The sequence below is a fragment of the Acanthopagrus latus genome, chromosome 17 (genome assembly GCF_904848185.1).
Source record: "Acanthopagrus latus isolate v.2019 chromosome 17, fAcaLat1.1, whole genome shotgun sequence".
In the NCBI taxonomy this organism is placed as follows: domain Eukaryota; kingdom Metazoa; phylum Chordata; class Actinopteri; order Spariformes; family Sparidae; genus Acanthopagrus; species Acanthopagrus latus.
Window position 1 is genome coordinate 15,998,184 of NC_051055.1, and position 11,517 is coordinate 16,009,700.

Genomic DNA, 11,517 nt, shown 5'->3' on the forward strand with positions numbered 1-11,517 from the left:
TAACCCTTTCACACCTATCTGGCCACAGAGACCTTTACGAGGACTCTTCTCTTAGATATCCAGCCAGTGTGTCCAATCTCTGTGTAATTCCTGGATCCGTTTGTTCTGCACATTTCACGCAAAGTGGGGAGGGGGCTGAGGCCATGACCTCCTGCAGTCCAATAACTCACAGGATGGGCTAAGAGAGGTGGCAGGTACCCACAGATGAAAGATAACAACAAAGAGACATTTAGCATGACGCATGACGGTGCAGTCTGGGCCCCAGAGGATGCTGGGATGGCATGGAGTGACAACTGGTGGGCCTGTGAAGTTTGTCTGTTTCTGCCATCAGGGATAACAGCCCCACCCTGTGACAGCTAGGTGACAATCTGCCCATTAGGCTGAGCATACCAAGAAGTCTGAAGCACAGCTCATTTATCACCTTCACTGATTTTGCGATGCAGATTTGACAGAGCAGGACGGAGCGAGGGCAGGGGCACTCTCCTTGGCGCCTGTCAGTGGCCATACTGACAGAGAGATAAGCAGATGGGTAAGTAGATAGGCAGGAGAATCACGCCCACATATTTCAGGTAAAAATAAACTGAGAAAAATAGCATGCCTTGAAAAAATTCTGTGCTGACTGACTTAAAGTAAAGAATAAAAAAATGCAAATGGAAGTTGGGTTAGCAAAAAGCATAGCATGTTAATCCATCTTGAATACTCAAGGCTGGAGCCTTAAAGCTCCCCATTTTTCATCCACACAAGAGGCCTTGCAAAGACATGAATGATTCATCTCTTCAACTCCATTTGGACAGGAAGTGAAAACAAATGGAAGTAGGTCCCCCCAGAGAGCCCAGGGGTCTACAGTGGTGCTGGATGAACAACACTGAGAACACCGTACTAAACCTACCAAGCTCTGTGTCTCAGCTGCAACAGGAACCAGATTCCCCCCTCTAGGCCACTGTTCTCCTCCTACCATCTATACAGAGAGAGAAATATTCCTCACACATACCGCACTGCCTACTCCTTTATTCACAAACAGTCCCAGCCACAACTCTGCACTGTGAGAACAAACACCTCTGACTTTTTCACCATGCAGGAAAGATACATCATCAGGCTGCTTTAAAGATTGATTAAACTGTTTTCTGTGCACCTGCCTGAACAGAGCTAATAACTTGTAACTACAAAAAAAGAACAGAAACAATAAACACCAAGAGTGTGAGTGTGGAAAAACTTATTTAAGTACGCACAGTTTTGTGGCACTTGGGATACATTCAGATTGTCTGCACAATGTCTGCTGCACAGCCACACTCATACTTCCACTAGAGCAGCAGCGGCCAAGAACAGCAAAATAAATAAAGGTGTGAACATGATTCTCCATTTATTTTTCATGACAACACACTGAGATAAAGCCCAGAACTGCACTGCCAGGACTGCTGCTGTTTAATCTCAAAACACATACAACACACTCAATGGAGACTAATCAAAAACAGAACTTTGCAGCATCATAAAATATTGAATTATATTAATTTCAGAGGATGAAATAGTCTGCCATGAGGTTTGTTAATAATGCAAACAATCAGTGACTTCAAGTGGACTTAGAAAACATCATCTGTAAGGTCCATAGCTGCTCAGCTATGTCCTGGCCTGCCTACTCCAAAAAAGTTACCTCAAAATACTTACAAAAAACTTGTATTCTGCCATACTGTCATATCATTATTTGTCTTAACCTGGTATCTCCAGCTAGCCTGACACTGCACAACTGGTCCTTCTCGGGTAATTTTCAATTTCCAGGGTGTATGTCAACAAGCACTAGTGCTGAGCGACACATTCAATTTGAGGCAGTTCTTCTTCCATTTTCAAGCTTAAAAAAATGGCAGCCTGGTCACAAAACATTCTCAAATTACAGCTAAACAGTTGACTAAAAGATGTTTCTAAAACATCTGAGGTGAGAAATAGGCATGCAGGAGTAAAATCGAGATTCGTATTTGATCAACACTGCCTACTTTGATGGTTTGATCCGAGTATTGTGAGCCTGGACAGACCTGCAGACTGGATGCAACTGGATACACTTGCAACCAGTTAGAGCAGTAAAATGTATGACATGTGACCTTTTAAATCTGGACTGGTGACACTCCTCTGTCAGTCATTGTATCAGCCCTGCCCCAAGTCAGAGTTGTGACTGGCCCGACATGGGCCAGGTTGGGTGGAAAAATGTGTCTGAACATGGAGGGGGACTAGACACATCTGCCAGAGCAAATAAAACATGAGCTCAGAAGCACTGTCTGGTTCCCGGGGTAATATCCAACATGTCACCTTCTCAAAAGACGAGAAAAACTTGTCCTGTTCTGGGTTGTTGAGACTGTATTTTATAGGCTTTAGAAGGGTTATATGAGCCTAAGCTGTTAGAGAATTTCCCCAAAGTGAAGAAAAAACATGATATGTTGACATTTTAGAAAACATAAAATTCAGCTTATATACAGAAAGACCTATTAGTACAATTTATCCTGCTCTTATTGGTACCTTGTCTGCATTACAGTAACAGTAATATTTTGAAAAAAAGTCCTGACAGGCTTTAATAATGACAGTCCTCCGACACAAATAAGTGTGAGTTTTATGCTGTCATCTAAGCTTCCTGTATTTCAGATGAAGAGAACATAACAATGAGCCACTGCAGACAGAGACCAGCACCTTCCTCTGGGCATCAACAACACCCCTCCTCCTGCAAAAACTCACTGACCCAAACCCATTTTTTCCAGTCTAAGAGAAATGTCAAGTCCAGTCCTAGAACTCGTCTCTTTGAAGGGAACATAGCAGCCAAATATAGCCTGCAAGCCTCTACGCCTCCTGACATACATCAGGCTCTACGGGTTCTGCTAACAGTGGTTAAATTTGGCCGACTGCCATGTAGTCACTTACTATTAAACATCATAACTATACAAAGAAAATTATAACCAAGCAGTGAAGTGTACACTGTTGCCTGGTAACCTAATGCCATGTTGGGGATTCATCTTGTTATGGAACAGAAAACACTTAGAGCCAAAGCCAATAATAGATCCTGGACTGCACAAAAAATAGTTCAAGGGTGTCAACAACAACCAACTCCAAGCTGAGAAACACATCACGAGAGATGTAAGTTCAAGAGACAGATCTTACTTGTTGGTGTTTTAAGAATTGTTCCAGCAATTTGAACCACTGGGGAAATTATATAATTATTAATCATCTGTCACTTCTTTCAAGCAAAATGATGGATAGAATGAGAGCTTATTTCCAAGTGTGAAATCCAGCTAAAGAACACATTATGCTGGCTGATGCTGGGTGCCTGGTACTAATTACAAAAGCTGTTTCTAAGTCTTTTGGATCATGCTGAATTATGTAAATAACCCCCCCTTCAAGAACTATGTGCATCATGGCAGAACATTAAGACTGAACATTCCGAATTTTACCTAATGGCATCACACTGCTTTATGCCACTTGGTAATAATCTATGCTTCGTTTGGTTTTAATATAGTTTTTATGCATGTAACACGAGAACATTGCAATTGAGCAACATCATAACTGTATCTGAGAAGCTATGAGTCTTTTGAACATCATGTATTTACCTGGAATTGCTTCACAGAATGCCATCATATGTTCTCTTTTATGACTTTAGAGACTCATTAAAGTCCCATAATGCCTTAACGGCACTGAATTCCATGAATTATAAAGCAACACCAGTTGTGAAAGAGTCATGATGCCAAAAAAGAGGCATTTACTGTGAGCTTCAAAGGACTGATTGGTGCTCTTCATTATCTTTTATTGTATTATTTAATAAATTAAAGTCCTATGCTTCATATATTACTTAAAACAGCTATAACCTGGTCATCTCAAACTCATAGTACATTATATTCTGAGGCTTACACAATGAAACCCTGCAATGCTGATAAGTGCTTTTAAAGTGTTATAAACAAATAAATATAGACGGCACGGTGATAAAACAACTTGTCAGTGTGAGATTCATTTCACACTATAAATGTGTTATGACATTATCTGTCATAAATGTCAAATAAAATTCAACTCAGTTTTATTTTGGGAAGATGTCTTTTGGAAAATGGAGGTTCTTAGTTTCTCTACTGTGACATACCACCCTCGTTATTTATGCCAATAAATGAAAAGCAAAAACAATACTATCTAATTGCAGCTATGTATTGACCACATCATCTGTCAGTTGCTAGCTCCTCCACAAAAGTAAGTAAACCTGCTGGTATTCTACCTATGACTGTCTTTAAGCTGTGTATTGTAATAAACTGTTACACGGTCACACCTCTACACAGACACCCATGAACGCCGGCACACACCTGCTATTCACAAAAAGGTTTACCATTGTGAATTTCCAGCAGTTCGTTTGTGCCCATTTGAGGCATAAGATTGGCTCAATCATTCTGTCATGTCATATTTTACGTCACCCAGCACAAAACCCCACAGCAATCTTTCTGTGCCATTTCTGCTGCGTGACTGACATGACGGCTGCCTTCACACTGTCACGGTCAGTCAAGGATGGCACACAAACACAGGAAATAAATCTGCAGTGACAAAGCGCAATTCATCACTTCCATCACTTTAGTTGCGAAAAAAAAATAGAAAAGGCATTGTATTCTCTCCACTTCGATTCACAAGCTCACTCTCACCTCTTATGTCATCTCTGCTAGTAGCCGGGTGACTATTCTGTGGAGGCTATAGAGTATTTTTACTGGTACAACTCTGCAAGACATACACTTTAGAGCAATAATAATAACCCACTATGGCTGACATGCATTACACAGCAGGGATGTCATGCAACATGCTGCTTCTGTGAATACTGCTCGCCAATTGTATGGCCGAACATGCCAACTTATCAGGTCCAGTGAATAATTCACAGATGCCTGCCAAGATTTGCTCTATCGAAAACATTTTGTCTCATTAACACATTCATTGGTACTATGAAATTATGTGTGAGGCTAAGTGTAAGGTGTTGTTAAAATGACTTTCTCTTCCTGACACAGCTCAGATGGTACCTGCCCCCTCAAGCCATCTGAGCAGTGCAGACATCTGTGAGCATTAACCTGCCAAGAACAAGTCTAATGTAAAAATATTATTAATATTCTGAAATGGAAAGACAGCTGAAGGGTCATTTGAAGTGGCTGTGAGAGGCTTTCATGTCAAGTATGAGTAGTGTTTTTCTTGTGTCACAGTCTAAGCGAAAGTGTCGTGTGTACTGTGGAGGGTTTGTGATTCTTGTGTTTTTCTATTACCTTGCTCTGTGAAGACTGAAATGTTGTCACCAAATGACACCTGTGGAAAGAGCACTGATCAGCAGAGCAATCATACAAGAGTCTTTTTCCATGTAATGCATCTGCTCAGAGTTTTTGTTGGAGTGACATGGTGTCCAGCAAAACAACTGAGTATCAAACTAAAGTATTTAACCCTCATTACAGCTGCACTGTCAATAAACCTTCATTTACAGTAGTTACTGGCATCTCAAAAGATATTAAAGAAAATAAATAAGCTTCACCCATTCATGTTCATGTCTTTATCTTCTTGTGTTTAAAGTTTGGGTTCTCCTGTATCTGTAAACACAAAATATGCACGAAACAGCTTCAAATAAATTACCGCACAGTGAGTTCAGTGAATAGTTAAATGCCTATCTCTGTTGACCCTGCATGTTGCAATTACAGTGTATTAAAAACAGAAAAATAAACAAACATGCTTGTATCATTTTAAATAAAAATATTCTATATTGCAAGTTTAGGTTAAATACATTTTAAAAAACCAATGGAACTAAAAGCAAGTTTGTCCAATGCAGTCCTTAAGTGCGTCACTACGTAACAGGTGTTATATAGATTCAATCATCACACATACAGTCACTGCTGCTATAGAAGCGTTATTTTAGATCACACTACCTTGCTCAGCGTGACCTGCCCTACTCTGCCTCTGATTGGCTACACCCTGACCATAAAGTAATGCACTTGTGTAACTCTCACCAAAGATTGAATAGAGGCAAGATGCCTTGATCTGTGGATAAAAGGGAGTGATCAAGACACAAAAGGTCACTGCAACAATGCACCGTATGAGAGTGTGTTTTTTGAAAATGGACATATGTAAACCTATTCTACTAGGACCCCCAAACAAAAGTGTAAACCTGAAAATTAGCCCAATATGGCCTCTTTAAGTATATTTCATATGATTAAAGTATTCAACAATGTGTACCAAAGGTAAAATCAGCTTCACCGAGACCAACATACTGCTTATTAATACATTATGCATTACAAGTACGTTTACGTGTGATACTTTCGATGCCTGATACTTCTGTAGCTTGCTTTGATGTGATTACAATTTTAAATGCAGGTCTTTTACTAGGAGTATTTCAGTAGGCTATATTAAGTGTTGTATGTCAAGTAGATGGCCAGATATGTCTTGCACCAAATGAGAATGTCACTGCTCACTGTAACAAGAGATTCTTAGATAATATTCAGTTTCTCATTGAATTGCTCTATTAACATATTAGTCTAACCAAATCATGTGTGGTCCATGACAGAGGGTGATGCAGCATCGTTAGATGGCGGGTTTTTGATTCAGGACTTTTACACTCTAACCAGGTTTGGTGAGATCATCCATCCATCTGTCAGCAGGTCTATTTATGGATGTCAGTCAGTCATTCAGCTAAAAAAAAAAAAAAAAAAAAACATTTCCATTTGTGTGGTTGTGTGTGGATAATGCAGCTACTTACAGTTCCGGTCAACTTTTAATGGCGGACTCACACAATAGAAACTGACCCCCCAAAAAAACCGACCACCTGTGGCCGCATAACCAACCGTTATTTCACGTATTCATGCGCCAACCTTTGCAAACTTCTGCTTTCTTGCTAGTTACTATTAAAAAAACATACTGCTAGCATGATGAAAAACATAATAACTCTTACATAAACACTAAAAATGAGTTAAACTGTTTGGACAGCTCAGGCTATAATAACTAAAGCAAACTTGCCCTAGCTGTCATAATATTTCTTAAAAAAGCTAATACATTGACTTAAATGAGGTTGCGAATATTCATTGTGAACACTAATAAATACATGTGTTGAGACACAGTAGTTTGCACATTTACAGGTCGAAGTTGTGCTAGCTTGCTCACATATTTAAAACACAGGCGGGCAAAAGAGGAAACGTTAATTGTGTACCTTGAGAACAAGGTTGAGTGTTTGCTGCCCTGTTCAGATTGGAGGACAGGCGTGATGCGGTCTGGTCTCGGCGGTATGACGACTGAGCTATAAATAGTCTCACTTGGTGGAGAGAGGGAACGGTATAAAATCAAGGTGGAGGCAGACTGAACACACTCCGCCCACTCCGCTGTCCTCTGATAATCTCTGTGATGGACAGACGAGGGCAGCTCCGGCCACCGTTGTTCCTCCTCGGCAGGTGCACCAGTCTCATCAGTCTTCTCCCAGTGTGAAGAAGACCTGCAGCACACACTGATCTGATGATAACTTTTACTGGTGCTCTACACATTGTGCAAACCTGAGATAATAGATTAGTTCACATAAAGCCACTTTTAATACATTAAACTGCTCTAATTTCGAGTTCTTTATCTAACAGTATTTGAATGCACTGGGGATTATGATAATAGAGGTATGGGATACTCTGTGGAGTAGCTCACTGCTTGTAAAGAGGCCATTGTTTGCTTGTCATTGCATAACATGTAATCGCGAAAATATGAATGCTATGACAGCTGCATCGAAAGACCACAGTTTGCGATGATGCACCTCCTAAAAATAGCACCTGTGGCGTCAACAAGTGCACACAAAGGATCATTAAAATGTTAGCAGTGCCATCTATTGGGCACACCAGTCACTGCCATTTGCTGGGACTTCACTAAATTGGTGTTGCTACCAGTTTAGGTTTGAAGGATTTGTAATGCCAGTGATAAAATATATATATATATATATATATATATATATATATATATATATATATATATATATATATATATATATATATATATATATATATATGGGGTAAATGGCAACTGCATGACGGGCCCCTATGAGGGAATAAGCTGTAAACTTAAAGGGGCATTATACAATTTTGAAGAAGAAATTTAAACTCGGGTATCAGAGGAAATAACACACTCATTTCTATAACTGAATAAACAAGCTGCTCTCAGAGGACAAAAACATCCCCAGAACAGTGTGAATCTAGGGAGGTGGCAGGGTCCGCCACACATAAACAAAGTAAAACTGTAGGAAATTGTGTTGTCCATTCAGGTCAGTTTGTTTATTCAGTTTATTCCGTCAAAGAAATTAAGATATTAAGTTTGTTTAGGCTTAGAAAATGGTTGACGAAGAGCTTTCTCTGCGATTTACAGTTAATTTCCCAAGCTACATAATGCACCTTTAACAACTGGATTTTTTTTCCACTCTTCTGGTAACATGTCCTGCTTAGTGACAGGAATTTTGTTTAAAAAAGAAAGAAAGAAAAGAAAAGAAAAACAGGAGAAGCTTTCATCCCAACCAGGAACAAGGCCAGTGTGATTAGTTCAGATTATAAGCAGATTTGTCATCGTCATAAATCTACAGCTGTCCACGGTCTCACATTTTTATATGTCACTTCAAAGCATTTTTCAGAACCTCTCCTTAGTTTACTGTTTGGCCCAGAGGACAAACGTCTCCCCTACAGAGGAAGCACAATGTACTTCCATCCTCTCTGTTGACTTGTTTACAACATAACTTCTCAACATAAGTGTTTGTCTCCATGCAGTTTAGCATAGAGTTGAATGCGTCTCAAAATATTTTGACTTCTTTTTGTTTTACGTCGAATTATCCTTACCCTTGCTCTGATTTTTAGGAAACAGTATGAGAGGAAGAGTTGGGTTTATCTGCTGATTAATGGTCTCTTGCTCCACATCAACACTTGCAGGATCAGTGGTGGGAAACGATGAATTCTCCTCCCATTTTGCCACTGTCCTCCAGCAGCTGGGAATGACCCAGTGGGTGACACCACTTTCATCCAAGGACCCCGACTGTCCAGCTGTTTGCTATCCCTCATTCCGACGGCTGAACAGACAGGGGCACAGCCCAGCATCGCAGAATCTGAGAGATGATCCTGCATGCATGTCATTGTGGCTGTCTCACCGCTGTGCAGGATGCCACAGCTGGCACCTGGGCACTAAGGACCATGTCATTTCTCAGATAGTTGGTCAGCGAAGAATGTCATAAGCTGTGCAGTGCCCATTAATATTCAGACATCTATAATTGTCAGCATGTTTAATTGTTTTTCATTGGCTGGTGTGAGCAACTTCACTGCAGTAAAACAGCTGTCCCAAAAAGTGTTTAAAAGTTAAACTAAGTTTATTTATCAATGTCATCTCCACTGTGACTAAGGGTGAGTAACGGGACTCACCTTTTTATAAACCTGTCTGTACTCAAGTAGTGGATGGACACCTCCTAGTGGTTTTCTATGAGAGAGCAACACATGTTGATGAAGTCTCTTTTTTTTCTAATGATTGAATAACCCCTAACCCCTAATAAAGGACTGCGTACGAAAGCATTTGACATTCCAGCACGGCTTCTTCACAAAAACTGCATAAATGCCACATAGGTGCATTTATATGACTATTTGGAATCTATCTTTTATCATTTCCATAAGTGTTACTGCATTACGGCACCTTTGTATAGTCCTCCTACCTGCACTTCTTGAATATGGGGCCAATGCCACATCAGAAATAATGTGTAGTAAACATGCAATATCCAGAAGTACAATAAGCAGCTACTATCACGTTGTTTTTATATTATTGTTTCAAGGCTATAGCAAATGCATGCTTAAATAGTTTCCAGACAGTTCATGCTAATCTTAATTTTTCTCCAAACTCTCTTTCACACACACGCGTGCACACAAGGGATCCTGTAAACAAGAAGGGTGTAAACACAGGGTCAGGGTGCAGTTTTAAAGAGGGGTGGAGGTATGTGAGTGTGCATCTGTTTTCTCCATCTATGCGTTTACTCCTTTCGCTGCTGCTTCTCCTCTTAATTTAATTTGTGGGAACCCTTCTCCACCTCTGCCTCCCCAGTGAGAAAGTGTTTCCGCGGAGGTAACTGTGGCCTTCAGGGGGCTTAGGGACAAATCCAGGAGGATTACCCCCAGCAAAGGCAACCAACCTACACCGAAAATCATCAACATATCAGCCACAACCTACTCCCCTTCTCTTCTCTTTGTATCCAAAGCCTTGAAATGTGAGACTACCCTGGAAAGTTGCCTGGTGAGCATAACCCACATTCTTTCACAGGACCCCCACTACCCGCCTTCACTAACAAAAATGAACCTTCGTTGCCATACTGCGTTTTTTAATTTCTTAATGGCACAAATGCCACTTGGTGGAGGGTAATCATAAGGAGTAATCATCTCTGTGCAGCCACACAGTATCCGATTCATAGTAGCCGCTTGCTCAGGTTATTGCCAGTAAGTTGCTGTAGGGAGGAATTAAGATTTATATTGTACACTAAACTAGATTCTCTATTCAGCATTGTGCTTCTACCACTATTCTTGTTTAATGTATGCAAAAAAACAAACAAATCGCTTTTCACAATATGAGCTGATGGACAGTAGCTTATACAATTCTTTCCTTGCAGTAATGTATAGCAGCAGTGGATCTTCTGTTCCTGAATTGCCACTCTGTTGACTTCTGAAACTCAATGTACTGTCTGTAACAGCCTGTGACTCAGAGAGTACATCATAAACAGGCAGTTTTGTCCCCAAGCCTTTTGGCACTCTTCAATAACGTCATTCCTGCCAGTCCTGTGAGTGGTATTTTCACCATACAGAGGAAATTACTGTCCTCCATCGTCAGCTTTTGTGGCTGTAAAATTCCATGAGCGATTCAACCTTTAAAGAACAGACAGCATTATTTCCACGATCATTAATGCATTCCATCATTAATTTCAGCAGATTTAGGTCTAGGCTGAATAAGAGTTTATAAACATGTATGGATGATCAGAAATTGCTGCTGTTTTTGAATTTGATTATCAGTTTTATCACAGGGATTACAGATGGTTTAAATAATGCTGTTTGATGCCTAAATGACATAATGACAAACAGATATTGACACTTGGATTCCTACTAATTCCCATGCTGTTTTTGCATTTGTCATTCAGGCTCTTTTTTTTCCATTTGATGCACATCAACTACTTTTAAAACATGCTTGTAGTTGAAGAGTAAGTCACTAGAGGGCCATATTCCCCCACTTTTAGGTGTTAGGTCACAGGACCTGCAACGCACTCTGGATTAAAAACCCACCAACATGGGGGTTTAACAAAATCAACTTTTCTCTGAAATAATAGCCTATGACATTCCCAGAGTAGATGGCACTTTAAACATTTTGTATACAAGCTAGTAGGAGCAAAAATTAAAAATAAATATTTACCCCTTCTTTAGCCCCCATAATTTAGGGGAAATGAATACTTAAACTGGTGTTTATAACAGTTTTGACACTTAGAGCTGCTACTATAATAAAGATATGAGATCTCAAGACGAG

At 40.1% G+C, this 11,517-nt stretch overlaps 1 protein-coding gene across 3 annotated transcripts in view; it reads right to left on the minus strand.

The window, feature by feature from the left end:
- The window catches only part of hdac9b (histone deacetylase 9b), a 38,829-nt gene extending 31,428 nt beyond the window's left edge, over window positions 1-7,401 (minus strand). Inside the window, exons 1-3 of one of the 3 annotated variants that reach the window (XM_037075667.1) lie at window positions 7,172-7,401; window positions 5,510-5,564; window positions 5,250-5,289 (exon numbers count right to left, since the gene is read on the minus strand). The gene's annotated coding sequence lies outside the window, so the exon portion shown is untranslated. The remainder of the gene's footprint in view (window positions 1-5,249; window positions 5,290-5,509; window positions 5,565-7,171) is intronic. The other 2 variants (XM_037075668.1, XM_037075670.1) reach the window with 2 other exon arrangements.
- Between the last annotated feature and the right edge of the window lie 4,116 nt (window positions 7,402-11,517).